The 15,820-nt window shown below is 41.3% G+C and overlaps 1 protein-coding gene across 4 annotated transcripts in view; it reads left to right on the top strand.

Annotated features, from left to right (window-relative positions):
* Mapk10 (mitogen-activated protein kinase 10) overlaps positions 1–15,820 on the top strand; it is a 284,681-nt gene that overhangs the window by 140,611 nt on the left and 128,250 nt on the right. The window lies entirely within an intron of this gene.

Raw genomic sequence — 15,820 nt, 5'->3', positions numbered from 1 at the left:
GTTTCTATGGCCCTCATGCTCCCTAGACATGAGTAGGATTCCTCAGGCCCAGGAAAGTGTTTGATCCACATTCTAAGACTTATGGTGGGCCTCAACTCCTTTATCTCTAAGTGTCATAGGGCCTGAGGCTCAAACCCTTAGGTGGGATCTCTACTCTAACAAAAGTTCAGGATGCAGATGGCATAGTTCGAAAAGCCGAGGTACCATTTATGAGATGCTTCCTTGCCAGTGAGTGGATTCCTCAATATTTCCGTGCCTCAGTTTCCCAATTTGTAAAAGGGAAAACAATAGCACCCCCCCCCCTCTGAGATTGTAACAGGAATCAGATGAACCTGCACTTGCGGAGTTTTGGAAGCACGGTTGGAATGAGCTAACTTTGTAAGAGTCACAAGCCGCTGAGCTTCTACTCATTCTCCTGTGCCTATGAGCTCTGAACGTGAGCATGACCTCGAGAACTCACACAGTTGTTCCTCTAAGCCGGATTCATGCGTGCTACTGCCTGGTTCTGTATCTCCAATTAGATGTCAAGAAAGCATGCAAAACCATACTGATTCAAAGCTAATCCCTGGTTAGTGCAGTGGTGTAACCCCCAGCACAATGGAGGCTGAGGTTGGGGAACCATGAGTTCAAGGTCAACTTGAGCTACATAAGGAACTTCCCTCAGAGACCATAAAACACCAAATCTTGCTTACCTCATTCCTCTCTCCATTGTCTTTGCTCCAGTTAAGGAAATGCTGACTACATCTTTCCAATCAGAATAGAACCATGGGATCATTTTATGAGCATTCCCTCACATCCAGCAAATCAGCAGACTCAGCTGAATGTAACTCAATCTGGGCTGTACTACCACTATCTCTTACCATTGCTCTACTACCACTTCCACCCAAGCCACCCCCTCTTTTGTTTGAATTACTGTAAGAGCACCTGCCCTTGCCCAGACCTAAATGATTTAACCCTAAAACACCAGTAAGGGAGGCATTTGAGTTATGTGTGATCATGTTACTAAAAACAGGACAAGTCTTCCCCCAGCATCTTTCAAAGTCTTTGCATCTCATAGGATATAGCCCCAAATCCTCATTTTACAGCTTTTATTATCTAACACTCTAAAGACAGCTCCCCTGGGATTCCTCACTCCTTGCTGCCAGAGATCAGTCCTGGTGATGGCCAGGTCCTGCAGAAGAGATAAGGAGTTGGCTGGCAAAGGAGGAGTACGTCAGACATGGTGGTCAGGAGGAATCCTGCAGCTTGAATGACAGGCAGTCAGGGTGTTTATTTATACTGAACTCAGTAGTCAGTGATCGATTCATGTTGTTCCAAAACATAGATCATTTAATTTTTGTCTCTAGACCTCTTGGTCATAGATTAGTCATTATTGATAATCTGTGACAGAACAGAGTTATCTTTTACAATTATTTTCCTTATCAACCAAAAATTTTAAAGAATCTAGAAGCATATTTTGCCAAAGCATAACCACCACTTCAAAGGTTGGTAGCTCATGTGGTTTCAAGGGCACTAGACAGAAACAAACAAACAAACAAAAACAAAAACAAAAAACCTCCAAGTCAGCCTGAGCAGATTGTTATGTCCCAAGCAGTGTATTTTAATGTCCAGACTATTAATCATTATTAGGCCAAAGAAAAACCTTCAGGCCAAAGCTTCTGTAGTTATTATTTAATTTCTGCCATCATGCAATGTTTATATCTTTGTAGAATTTATTTATATGTCTAATCTTGGTATTCTTTTGTTCCTTGGTCATACAATACCACAGCAGCCCTGAATAAGCTAACTTCTCTAAGATGGGGAGGTCTTTTTTTTTTATCTTTAGCACCGTTAAAGTGTTTAAAATTTATTTTTTTAAATTTTTAATATTTTTTATTACGTATTTTCCTCAATTACATTTCCAATGCTATCCCAAAAGTCCCCCATACCACCCCCCCCCACTTCCCTACCCACCCATTCCCATTCTTTTGGCCCTGGCATTCCCCTGTATTGGGGCATATAAAGTTTGCAAGTCCAATGGGCCTCTCTTTCCAGTGATGGCCGACTAGGCCATCTTTCGATACATATGCAGCTAGAGACAAGAGCTCCGGGGTACTGGTTAGTTCATCAGGTTGTTCCCCCTATAGGGTTGCAGATCCCTTTANCTCCTTGGGTACTTTCTCTAGCTTCTCCATTCGGAGCCCTGTGATCCATCCAATAGCTGACTGTGAGCATCCACTTCTGTGTTTGCTAGGCCCTGGCATAGTCTCACAAGAGACAGCTATATCTGGGTCCTTTCAGCAAAATTTTGCTAGTGTATGAAATGGTGTCAGTGTTTGGAAGCTGATTATGGGATGGATCCCTGGATATGGCAGTCTCTAGATGGTCCATACTTTCATCACAGCTCCAAACTTTGTCTCTGTAACTCCTTCCATGGATGTTTTGTTCCCAATTCTAAGAAGGGGCATAGTGTCCACACTTTGGTCTTCATTCTTCTTGAGTTTCATGCGTTTAGCAAATTGTATCTTATATCTTGGGTATCCTAAGTTTTGGGCTAATATCCACTTATCAGTGAATACATATTGTGTGAGTTCCTTTGTGATTGTGTTACCTCACTCAAGATGATGCCCTCCAGGTCCATCCATTTGGCTAGGAATTTCATAAATTCATTCTTTTTAATAGCTGAGTAGTACTCCATTGTGTAAATGTACCATAATTTCTGTATCCATTCCTCTGTTGAGGGGCATCTGGGTTCTTTCCAGCTTCTGGCTATTATAAATAAGGCTGCTATGAACATAGTAGAGCATGTGTCGTAGAAGGGGAGGTCTTAATACTTATTTTTTAATCATTTATCCACACTACTTTTGCCCATCAATATAAGGCCCTGTGAAAGGAAGAGATAATGCCGGCCAATCTAACTTTCTTGCTGTATCTCTTCCTCAAGGTACATACCATCTTCAGTCCCTAATCTTATATGCCATTTAATCACCCGAGCATATAGCAGGAAGAGGCTTCTAGTCTGATCTGCTGCCAACCCCTCTAGCCCATTGAATCTTGTTGACCCTTTTAAGCTTACTTTGTCTTGATTATCTTGTTCCTGAGTAATCACAGGGACAGGAGTTACAAGAGTGTCTTGGAGTCAGAGTCTCAAAAGGACGTCTCTGGTGTTTTTATTTGAATCACAACCTCCAGGGCATAAGGAAGACCTGCAAATAGGGCCAGATAAGGATATCTCTCTAAAATCGGGGCGGGGGTGAGATAGAGGTGGGGAGGGGGGCACAGGTAGTATGCTTAGGAATTTCCTGGGGAAGTAAGTAGTCCTGGAGAAGGCATAAGTGATTCATAAGAAATTCCCCATCAGTCCAATATCCCCAAGTCGTATACATATTAAAAGCCTACCAAGCATGCAATACATGGTTATCAAGACCAAAAGTGGAAGACCGCACAATGGTGATTGCATCACTTGGCCTGGCATTGCTGGATCTTGGACAAGCATCTATGCTGGCTTCATGGCTTTAGCTGTTCCCATTAGGTATGGCCATGCTACCCTGACTCTCTTTCTCCCACACATACCTTACTTGACTTGTTATGTGTGTGGCTGATAGATCACTCCTCTTTTCCCACTAGAAAAGGCTTTTGTACTTGGCCAGAAACATTTCTTAGACTCTTGTTGGAGCCATTTTCACACCAGGTCACAGAGATAACTATTCATATCTCTTCTAACCCATGTGCCCAGGGATATCAGTTCTCTAGCCAAAGATGTCATGACAGGAGTTTTACACAAGAATGAGCCAATATGATGAAGTCTCCTACCTTCTCCCCATTGGTCTTTTTGAGCAATTCTGGGATTTGCCTCTTGTTCATTCACAATAGTATTTGACATGGACTCCACAAAATATGTGCTCTGTGAAAGAACAAATGAGCAGTGTTTCATTTGTCTAATTGGTTGCAGCTCTGATCTGCCTTGGGTGGAAAATGAGCAAGCTGAATCCCCGACTTGAGCATCTGGGGATAACACTGGTCAACAGTAGGAATTGGAATTATTTTCTTAGTGTTCACAATCCAGTGTATTTGTTCCAGGCATTAACTCTTAAAAAAAACAAAACTACCCAGTCAGTAACACTAACCAAATATGCTTTACATAGTTCTTAAACCTCAAAAATTATTAGTAAAATTTTATTGAAATTTCATCCATTTAAGAAATTCAAAATGACTCTTTGTGTTTGAACCTATTTTCAAGCAAACAGCTTGTGTAATTGGACACAGGTGTAGAGTTTGTTTCTAGTAACTGTCCTCTTGAAGCAAAGGAACAATGGGCGAGGTGTGAGCTGTCTCGTGGACTCCAGGTTATCTTGCTTAGGCTGTGGCCCATGGGAACACAGCAAGCCTTGTCTGCAGCGCTTTCAGAAAGCTAGACACAGCAGAAGACTGCCTGTATATTCACAGCATTTGATTTCCTCCTAGTGTAGATATGGCATTTGATAAAAATACACATTTCTCTTTTGTTCCTATAGCTTGATGTCTGCTTCACTTCTCTAGTAATGTGAAGACAATGATGTACTTATTCTCAGAGGCAGAGTTATCAGGTCCTGGTTACTTTCAAACTCCCTCTTAGGCACATCTTTCCCAGGGCACCACACAGGCCTTCTCTACTCTGAAGTGTTTATTCTGGCCACCAGCCAGGTGTGGTGACATCTTAATTTCTGCTTCTATATACTGCTCAAAGACCTTTGGTAACTTGAATTAGTAATCAAATGAGCCCACCATCAAGGCCTCTTGACCCCAGGCTGTTGATTATAATCCCTGCAAATTTTCAGTCTTTGAAGTGTCTGTAAGAAATCACAGAAACCATAGAAAATAAAAATTTTCAGATGCTAAATAGTCACAAAAATATGTGCATGTTGTTTTAAATTAAATTTTATTGAATTCACTTGAGCAATATGAGATGTGCTGACTTTCTAACAATATCTTTTATCAATAACTATATTACTCCTTACAAATAATAAAGTAATATCATTACATCATGTTTTGCTTAAAGCATTGCCAGCAGGAGAGCTGTTGTTACATTTAGTGAGACTTTTTTTTTTTTTTGTGACGGGAGGCATGAAAGATAACTTCTATTTTTACAACATGAATGAGAAGCTAGGACTGGGCAATATGAAATGCTAAGTCTCCCGACTCTCCTGAAAACAGGACGTCTGCCTCAGTACCAGTCATGGTTGAGCAGAAACAGAACTATTTCGTTTCACCGTGTGCTGCTTTTGGAGTTCTGCTGTGCAGTGGATGAATCAGGACTCAACCACGAATGGACTGACAATGATTAGGAGCTGAATCCCCCCTCCCACCTGCTGCTACAACACGTCTCACTCCCTGAGGTGTTGCCATCAGGTGTACAGGACTGTCCTTGTCCCACTCAGGACTCCTGCAGTGAGGACAAGGCCAGGACACCCCAACCTTGATTCTCAAGCTCAATTTATTTTAATCCAGCAAAGGTTTGAGACATAGTTTTGATGCCTTAAAAGTAGAAAGAAAGGCAGCAGAGAAACATCATCTACTTAGTAGGTATCTGCTCTCTTTTCTTTGAAACCTAACTTCTCAGCCTCCTCATCTCTTGGAAGAGTGTGCTGCTAGACTTGATCATGTTTGGGCTATATTAATTATCACAATCATCAGTAATCTAACATTTCTCTAACAGTTATTGACTCTCTAAATGGGTACTTGTATCTAAATTGCTCATGAATAGTTTTAAAGGACATCCTGATTTGGAGAGAGCCCAAGTCTCAAGAGTTAATAGTTCACTGGGCCTGTGGGAATGGCTCAGGTAGGAACGTTGTCAGTCACAAGTGTGCGGACCTGAGTTCCATCCTCAGAACCCACAGAAGCCAGGCATGGGGGCCTGTGCTGAGAATCTGAGCAAGATGAAAGGAGGAGAAAGCTGGGCCCTGAAGACCTCTAGGCAGCAGCCCAGCAGACTTAGGGAAGACCCAGGCCAGCAAGTCACTCAGTGTCAAAGCCCTGAAGAGCAGTGCCCTGAGGTGCTCTCTGACCTCCACATGTGTGCACTCATCAGGCACAGGGAGGTACCACATACACATAGCCACCTGCACACAAATTAATTAATCAGTAAGTCACAACTTCAGTGGCCTTAGAGATGAAGTGACTGAGCTGAGTTTGTCTTCCTTTGGCTGGCCACAGAAACACTCACACTTTGTCAAGGAGACACTCATGAATTTGCTGATTGCTGATTATCATTCATTACTTCTTTTATTCAATGCCCCTTATAGATATTTTAATTAGCTTCATTTACTCATTCTGCCTTATACACATTCAATATCATTTTATGATCCATCAAAACAGCTATAATCTGTCAATGTCCAGTATAAAATAAAATGAAAAAAAAAGACTAAAATTGTTTTCCCTCATTTTGTCTGCACAACTCTAAGGTTGTCGAAGTTGGAGTTGAATTATACTCTATTTTGGAGTTTGGGGGTGCACTGGCTGGTTTTGTGTGTCAACTTGACACAAGCTGGAATTACCACAGAGAAAGGAGCTTCAGTTGGGGAAGTGCTTCCATGAGATCCAGCTGTGGGGCATTTTCTCAATTAGTGATCAAGGGGGAAGGGCCCCTTGTGGGTGGGACCATCCCTGGGCTGGTAGTCTTGAGTTCTATAAGAGAGCAGGGTGAGCAAGCCAGGGGAGGCAAGTCAATAAAGAACATTCCTCCATGGCCTCTGCATCAGCTCCTGCTTCCTGACCTGCTTGAGTTCCAGTCCTGACTTCCTTGGTGATGAACAGCAGTATGGAAGTGTAAGCCGAATAAACCCTTACCTCCCCAACGTGCTTCTTGGTCATGATGTTTGTGCAGGAATAGAAACTCTGACTAAAAGAGGGGGCTTAACAATTATACACATCCTGATATACAGCATTTTTATGATCTTCTTTTAAAGTCTTATTTTTATTAGAGAGAAGTAGAGGGACAGAGACAGAACATGAGTGAGGGTCTGTAGGTGTCAGGTGTGTGAGAGACAGAGCTATGGATGGCTGATGTGAGGCCCAAGAACCAGATTCAAGTTGTGTCTGCAAGAGCAGGGAGTGTTCTTAACCACTGAGCCATCCCTCTCCCACCCTTTTTGGAGTTTTAAGTTTAATTAACGCAAAACATTAAAAATTGTAAGCAATACAGTGCGATGCTTCAGGACATGTGTGGAATGATTGAACTGAGGAAATTATCGCACCCGTCACTCAGACCATTCATTCATTCCTTCTCTCTGAAGCAGCCATTATAAACGTCTTAATGACTTCTGTTGACATGTAGTAATTTGATAGGGAACCAAATTAACACAAGACTAAAAAAACAATTACAGATTGCCACGAGTCGAGGAAAAAGGCTCTTCATGAATGTCTAAGATGCGTCTACTGCATGCAGTGGAAGAAGTGCACATAAGGGGTTACACAAAACAGTGGTAACATGATACTACCTAAGAAACCCAGATGCCAGACATGGAGCTGCGAGATTAGGTATGCACTCTGGTAGGATTCAGTCTTGCTTGGACATTCTTTCATTGGGCAGGCTGTTTTCATACCTATAGTTCTCCTTGATAGCTGTCCCATGGTGTCTTCAATCTTCACTATCTTAGGGTGTCTTTGCAACTTGATCTTAACCATCACAGCTTAATAAAAATGAGAGCTCAAAGTCTTCTTTCACAGAATCTGACCCTGCCTCATGTTGCTTGGCCTCAGTGGCTTTTTGGAATTTGTATTCAAGCCTCCATGACCCCAGAACTGTTAGGCTTTGCAAAAGCATTTACTATGTGGACCCTCCTACCAAATTCTACTGCCAGCTTGGATATAGTCTGGCCCCCTTTGTAGCAGAGCATTTGCATACTCTGGCATCTGGCCTCAGGAAATCATGTCCTTAGAAAGTTATTTCCCAACAGGAAATCCCTTTAGCAACGTTCTAAGTCTGGACTCTCTTGTTTCAAATAGTTTTGCATTTGTGTATGTTGGAATCTTGGACAGGTGGGACCACTCCCTCAAAACATCTTTCCTACTTTCCACGGAAGAGCACAGTCTTTCTTGGTCATAATTATAGCTGCTCTCTTCTCATCCACTTTGTGCTTCTATTCTTGTTCACATTGCTCTGCTCTCCAGACTGTACAATTTCCATATCTTTCTGCCATCCACCATCGAGCTGGCATAGAGAAACGAGCAGAGACCACTCCATAGCCGGAAGTTACGCTCTCCCTAAATTTCCTCCATCAATTTATTTCGACTTGGGTTCCATTTAGATTCACAGGGCCTGGACCCACCCTCCAGCTAGTTCTCCAGAGAGTTCTTGTTTCCCTTTGAAGCTTCATGGAACAAGCCTCCCTCCCCCTCCCTCCACATTTTCCTCAGCATTCTGGTCTCCTATCAAAAAGACCCATTAGGCTCCTGTCTTAAAGGGATGTGGTTCATCATAGCATGGTAGGGTCAGCAGATAGAGCAGGTGATTACGTTACATTGTATCCATAGTAAAGAAGCAGAGAGAGAGAGAGAGAGAGAGAGAGAGAGAGAGAGAGAGGAGAGAGAGGTGGATGTTCACTCTGGTTTAGCTGGTTCCCTCTGTTCTCTCTTCAGTCCAGAACCCCAGGTCATATGATGGTTCCACTCACACGCAGGGTGTGTCTGCCCCCTTCAACTAAACTTTTATAAAAATATCACTGAAGATCCCCCACAGGTGTGTCTCCTCTAAGTGCTTCCAAATCTAGTGGAGTTGACAATGAAGAGATAAGGCATTACGACCCAACATTGATTCCTCTGTGATCTTATTTTTCATATTTTCACAGACTTCATACGAAGTGTCAGATGACATTTTACCATTTCATTGGACTCCTATTTTCACCTATTTAAAGGAACATGACTCTGACTTTCCTTATATATGTTTTGATACACAAGATTTAATTTTACATTAATAACCTAAAAAGCACGGCACTGATGCCTTTGTTTGCTTGAAGGGAGGGGATAAGATATTAAATAAACAAAGACAAGATGCCCAGTATAACAACATGCACACATTTTCTGATGCGATAACTCACCACTCTCTACACAGTCATGGAAACCGACCTCCTGCATTTGTGGATGAGATTTATATTGGTTAATGGTATTTTTTTTTCTAGTATCTACATGGAAATATAGCTATAGCAAATTTAGTGCTCCATTTTGCTCTATACCCTGAAATATTTATATAAAAAACTATGGAATATCTACTTCAGTCAAATTGGACTCTGTTACACTGCCTAAGACTAACTGACAAGATATAAAATTCAGTCTTGCAACTGAGAGGGTTTCTGTGTTGGTTCATTTTTAAAAACGTGCTTGGTTTACTTAACACAAAAGGGTCAAAATTTTAGCTTTCTGTGGAATAAGATTAACTTGATTGTAAATGAAGCTTGGTATTGTGAGTTTAATTATAATTGAAGGTTCAATCAGACCGAACAAAGTCATGGCTTGAGTATTTTTTTTTATAGTTGAGCTATAAAATTCACTAGAACTGTGCGTGATTTCAGTGCATCTGTAGCCATGCTTGCTAAAAGATGTATGAAACACACAGACTCTGTTTTAGTCTAAATTGTGTTCATCTGTAATTATTCTGTGCTTTCCATGCACTATTTCCCTGGTGGCAGAGGGCATTGGAAATGGAAATAAAGTTACAGGCTTTGTTTTACTGAAAAATGATTCTCTAAGGCTGGGCGCACAACCAGGAGTGGCGACATTTTGCAAGTAGGTCAAGCTCGCCCACCAGCAGTTCTGTTCCAAGTTCTAAATTCCACAGATGCCAGTATACTTCTGGGGGTTCGAAGTCTCTAAAATGTAAATACTTGTTTGATTATATATTGCCAACAAATTCAAGAAGGTCAAAGCGCCAATGCACTATTAGCACTATATTTTTCTTGTTGATTTTCAGAGCTGCATTGAATTCAGGAACTTGCACATACTAGGCTAGGACATCTTATCACAAAGCTATACCCCCAGCTCTGAATCACGTATATAAGGTGGTGGAAGACTCAAGGCTAAGCGGCGCACCCTTATCATGATGGCTACTTGGGCAGTCACAGCTGGAAGATGACAACTGTGAAGCCATCTTGGGCTGCATAATGAGTTCAATGTCACCTTGTGAAATCCAGTAAGATTCTTGTGACAAAATTTAAAGATAGGCTGGGGTTTTTGCCTAGGGTAAAACATATTTCTAGAATGTGCATGTTCCTTAGCATCTACAAGGGCCCAATGCTGCAACCAATACATAAATGATAGACAGATGAATAATAAAACAGACAGGAAGACATACAAACCAAGATCTTAGCACGAAGACCCACCAACTGAGGCACCAATTATATCTCTTTGTGGACATACAGGTACAGGAATGAAAATAGCCAATAGATTTATGTGGGGCTCAGGATAAGGCTGTGTGTTGTATACATGAAAGCGGACTCAGGCTCAAGATTGTTGAATGTAGCATTGAGGAACTCTAAATGTTTGCGACCAAACTGTAGAGACAAACTTCAGGGAAAGGCTGGTAAGTCCCAGGTGAACTCACTGGAAACATTGATTCTAGAAACATTGTTTCCAAAAGTTGTTGGACTGCCCGGTCCATTTATCTAAGGCAAGAAAGTTTTTTATTTTTCTTAATACTGGGTTGTTCTTTATTGTCCCAATTACTGAGTTCTTCTTGTGCAATTATGTCACAGAGCTGTTGTTTCCTAGGCGTTCTTCTTTATCTTTATCACACACAAGGTGGGAAGGTGCGCAGTGAAAGGTGGAGAATGTAGTGTTCCAGCTCAGTGGGCAATACCATTGATTCTGAAATCAGCACTCCCTGTCCCAGCCTCTATGCAGGGATTTAGCGCTCAGCATCATGAGGCCAGAGCACCGTGTCTTAAGAACAAAACAATGACTTGTTCAGTGCAAATGGAGTGTAGTAATAACGTACCCTAGATCTCTAGGACTTATCAGAGTAAAAGTTTACATCCTACAGTGTAGATTCCAATGCATGCTGGGATGGGTTCCTTTTTTTCTAGTGTCTCGGGAATTTAAATTCCTGCTATCCTGTGTGGTAGCAGCTGAGATACCACAGTGAGAAGAAAGAGGAGCAGGCAAGGCACATGACTTCACATTTTTAAAATTACATTTTATTTACTCAGTGTGTGTGTGTGTGTGTGTGTGTGTGTGTATACTCATTTATACATATACCATGGTATGCATGTGGAGGTCAAAGGACATTTTCCCAGTTACTCATCTCCATTCACAATGTGGTTTTCTTTGATGGCAGGGGTCTCTGTCCACTGAGAAGTCTTGCTATCCCTCTATGGTGGAAACAGAAAGTATAACTTGTTGCTTGTCTTTTTAATCCCACCATCTCTCCAGACCATAGGCTCCTAGCACAGTGTTATGGCTTTAAGTATTGCTTAAGAGTTGGATGAACTTTCTTTAAAATATTGCAAGTAGATCTTTAAATGGTGAATCATGTCTCTATCCTAGTTATTATAACTGTGTAATAACTAAGAAAGTCCCATATATCATCTAGTGTAAATCTCCCACTGATGAAGAGTAGACTATTATTTCTTTTCTTCTGTGTGTAAGGAAACTGGGGCTGGGTTTATAATGACATTGCCCAAGGTCTCATAGTGGGATTCTAGAGGAGACTGTTAGATGCTGCAGCACAGTATAACGTTGTGTGCTGTAGACCCTCTGGGCCCCTGTGCCTGCGTGGAAAAGAGTCTCTAGAGTAGGTGGGCAAAGCTTAGGTAAAGTGACAAACAGAGACACACACACAAGAGAGGTGTTGAATCTGAATGTAATGTTCTGGTGGAGTCTCAGACTTTTATAATACAGAGTAACAGAATAGGGCACATTGAAGTTTTTTAGGTGCAAGAGGAGTGACTTCAAAAGGAACCAGATAAATGTTTACTTTAGAGATTATCACCCTGCCTAGGATCAGCCTAATGTTAGGCAAGAAATTTACACTTCAGTGTTAATAGCACCAGGGGGTAATTAACTCTTGACAGGCTTCAAGAATAATGTAATGTCACTGACCCCGAAATTCTCTAGGCCTTGTTAATTCTTATCTAGTTTGGAGAATTCCCATTATTAGGATAGTATATCAACTTGCTCTTGCATGGAATGTAGTTTGTAGTAAATATTTCTATCTCAGTGAGACTTTTAGTCTCTTTCTGCAGTCAATTGAGTTAATGGCTGTGATTTATTGTTTTATTGTAGTGCTTAATTAGTTACTGAATAGGCTAAGCTCCTTGCTGCTATCTGGGATCTTGGAACACTGGGAGAGGCTTTAGCTAATTCAGAATACAATCTTAAAAAGGCATTAACAATAAGGTAATACTAAATAGAGAGCACGTGGATCCATACACTAGACTAACTCGGGAGTAAAAAATTAATTTTATGGGTTAGGGGAAATGCCAAACTCCAGGAGGGAATTTCCGTGGAACTCTTTTCCTCGTGGGCAGCTTCCAGGCTTTCGCCTGTCAAACTGACCCAACTGGAGAGCTGGCTTTTGTCAGACTCCAGGAGGAGAGCTTCCTTGAAACTCTTTTCCTCATGAGCAGCTTTTAGGCATTTCTGCCTGACAGGCTGACTCCACCGGAGTGCCGTGGCAGTTGTGGAAGTTATCTGTCCTGAACTTTCTTCCTGTAAAATGATAATAGGAATTCTTTCATTAGTTCCTGAACCAATATTAAGCTAGCACCCAGCAGCTCCATGCAGTATCACTTTCTTCCTCTGTACACAAAGAGGAGGCAGAGCAGTCAGAGGCCTCAGCACCACCATTGATTACACCAAATGCCTTTTCATATAGCACAAAATGATGTTAAATGTAAGTGAAGTTTTAAAAGGGTTTGTTATACTGTTGTTATAACTTATTGATTTCACAGAGTAACATCTCTGGACCAACTAGCATTCACATTAAATAGATTCCAGAATGGAACTGTTCTTAGAGAATCACAAGTCAAGAAATAATAGCAAAATGTGCCCCCAACAAAACAAAACCCCATGCCATTTTATTTATTAAGAATTGTCAGCTCAGATATTCCCCTTTAAAACTAATGGATAACTGATTTGATTCAGATTGAAAATGGAGTGAGTGTGTGCCTCCTAGCCCCAAGAAACAGCATGATTATTGGTTTCTGTTGTCCTTCCATGACAACCTGGCAACAGCATAGTGGGAGAGCTCCACCTGTCAGTATAACTTGTAAAATAAATTGCTGATTCCATCTATGTCAAAAGAGGAACCATAACTCATAAGTGCAAATGACAACATCAAGAAAGTTGTCTACACATTGGCTAATGCACTGAAAGTGACTCCATATGGCATTTTCTACTGAGTTGGTTGATGTGATATCAATACAGGTTTTAATATTGTGGAGCACATAGTATGTCATCAATAAATGTGTTTCAGTGACTGAAGCCAAGCCCACTTTACATTTACATAGGAAATCTCTGGTTACAACTGCTAACACAGGGTTGTATTCAACTAGGGACTTGTTTAACAAACAGCTTCTTCAGATTCCAGGGAGAGAGGACTGAAAAGTGAGTTTGTAACAGCCGAGTAATTTCTCTAGACTTCCTAAGGTTTCATCCTATAGCTCATTCTTAGAAAACTACCTCACTATTCTAAATTATTTTCCAGTTTGTAAAAATTATGTCAAATTGGGTGAATTTAATTCACATACCCATGGATTACTTGTTCTGAAACTGAGAGTCAGTTGGTTCATGGCTCTGGGAGCTTCCTTCATTTGTTTTGAGTATACACATTAAAATATCATATATAATTTAATATAATAAAGAGCATGCCTATAGACTTAAAATTTTCAAAACCTACCTGAATAAGGGTTTTCAAGTGCTATGGACGCCACTTCTAGCCTAGCATCCAAAGGCAGGGGAGAGATGGTAAATAGGACACGGAATGTGGCCCTGTTTAGAAATGGTTCTTTGGGATGCTTCTAATCTCCGTTTGTCAGGATACTAGCAGTGCAGTTCAGTAGTGTCAGGATAGCAAACATGAATCAGCAGTGGGGGCAAGATCCAGCAGAAACAGCCAGGCCTCTGCCGAATTAAGAGTGTTAGCACGAGTCAGCAGGAGTTACCAGGACCAGTTGGGATGCCAGGAGAAATTCTTCACTGTGCCTCTCTCAATGAAGTTCTGTGATGACGCAAGGTCAACAAAGTTTTGCAAGACTAGCTATGCAAGCGAGATGCCAGTGTCTATTGATTCATGTTTATGCATTTTCCAAACATCATGGGTCTTCCCATGGGTCTTCCCTCAACAACATACCACATGCATCTGCAATCATATGACACAACTAGAAACTTCCACCTCAGTACCTGTAGTAGGAAATCAATTATAGCACTCTACCTGGTATGCCCTGGACCCTCTGAGAGTTCATATCAAGTGAGAAATATGAAACATAATTCTATGTTCCTGGTAAAAATCTTTGTATATGCTAGCTATTGTTTGATACCAGGCTAACTATGTAAAGAACTATGAAATCTCTTCCCCCTGCAGTTAAGCACTGGTGAACCATTATCTTTCTTCTAACTTGTTTTGCTAGATTTGTTAGATTAATGAACCAAACCTTGCCACTCTCTCTGGTTTTGTTGTGGCTACCATTAGTTTTTCCTTTGACTTTTCCAGAGCGTGACATTAAGTTTTGTGCTCAAGGTAGTGGGCATTTATAACTCACATCTTCTGGGATACCTGTCACCGCTCAACTCGCTGCTTTTGTCATTTGTGTTTAAAGCGAGATTTAATGGTTTCATTGTTCATTCTTGAAACCTCCAGGTGAGCTGCACAAATCCTTTATGGAACCACATAGGATATAAATAGTGAGTGAAAAGATGAAAAAGCAGGCTCAAGTCTTCACAGATAGGAAGTGCAGGATTGACCTGGACTCCGTGTTATTTTCAGTTCTAATATAAAAAGCAACAACAACAACCAAACAAAGCAAAGCAAAACAAGACACAAACCCAGGAAGCTCCACCGACTGGTCCGGGCCCTTAAACCCCAATGCTCCCTGCTCAGGAGCTTTTAACAGCAGCACAGGACAGTCTTCCTCAGTGAGATCCAGGAGAGAATGTCCCTGAAATGCATACAGGTCATCATTATCTCTGAGCAAAGCACAATCAAAGCCTAAGACGGATAACACGGTGTCAGCGGCACGCTATCATACAGTGCGTTTCTGGCTAGAAAGACAGAAGCAAAGGAACCCAGAACCCATGTTTAAAAGAGCTGGTCAGACAAATGACAGATGGGGTAGCTCACCAAGAGTTCTTGAATAGGAGTCTCAGCATAAGTCCCTAGGAATGTCAATGTCCGCTGTGGTCTTTAATGACCTGAGGACTTCACCCAAGTTATAGGGGCCTGACTCAGGTCAAATTGAGTCTTTTGTCTTTAAGGCTGAAAGGAATCTCAGGACTTGTTTGTATTTGGAAGGACACTTCTCTGTGAGCATGCAAATTTAAAGGAGGAAGCTCCTCACACAGTACTTGCCATGGAACTTTTGCTTGTCTTTTCTATTAATTCAATAAAAATCTCAATGCTATTATTTGTCACTTAAATAATTAATATAGGCTTTTCGAAGAGGTGTTCTCTAACTCTTTGATTTACCTGCACTCTAAGTAAAATCTAGCATTAAGTAGTTACTAAATCTGAAGTGTATATATAAGTGTGTGTGTGTCTATGAATTCACAAGAGTATCATGATGATTTCAGTCTCTCTGTCTCTCTGTGTCTCTGTCTCTGTCTGTCTCTGTCTGTGTGTGTGTGTGTCTGTCTCTGTCTGTCTGTCTGTCTG

Source organism: Mus caroli, chromosome 5 (genome assembly GCF_900094665.2).
Source record: "Mus caroli chromosome 5, CAROLI_EIJ_v1.1, whole genome shotgun sequence".
Taxonomy (NCBI): domain Eukaryota; kingdom Metazoa; phylum Chordata; class Mammalia; order Rodentia; family Muridae; genus Mus; species Mus caroli.
Note: the sequence above shows the minus strand (reverse complement) of the source record. Positions and strands in the feature narration are given on the sequence as shown.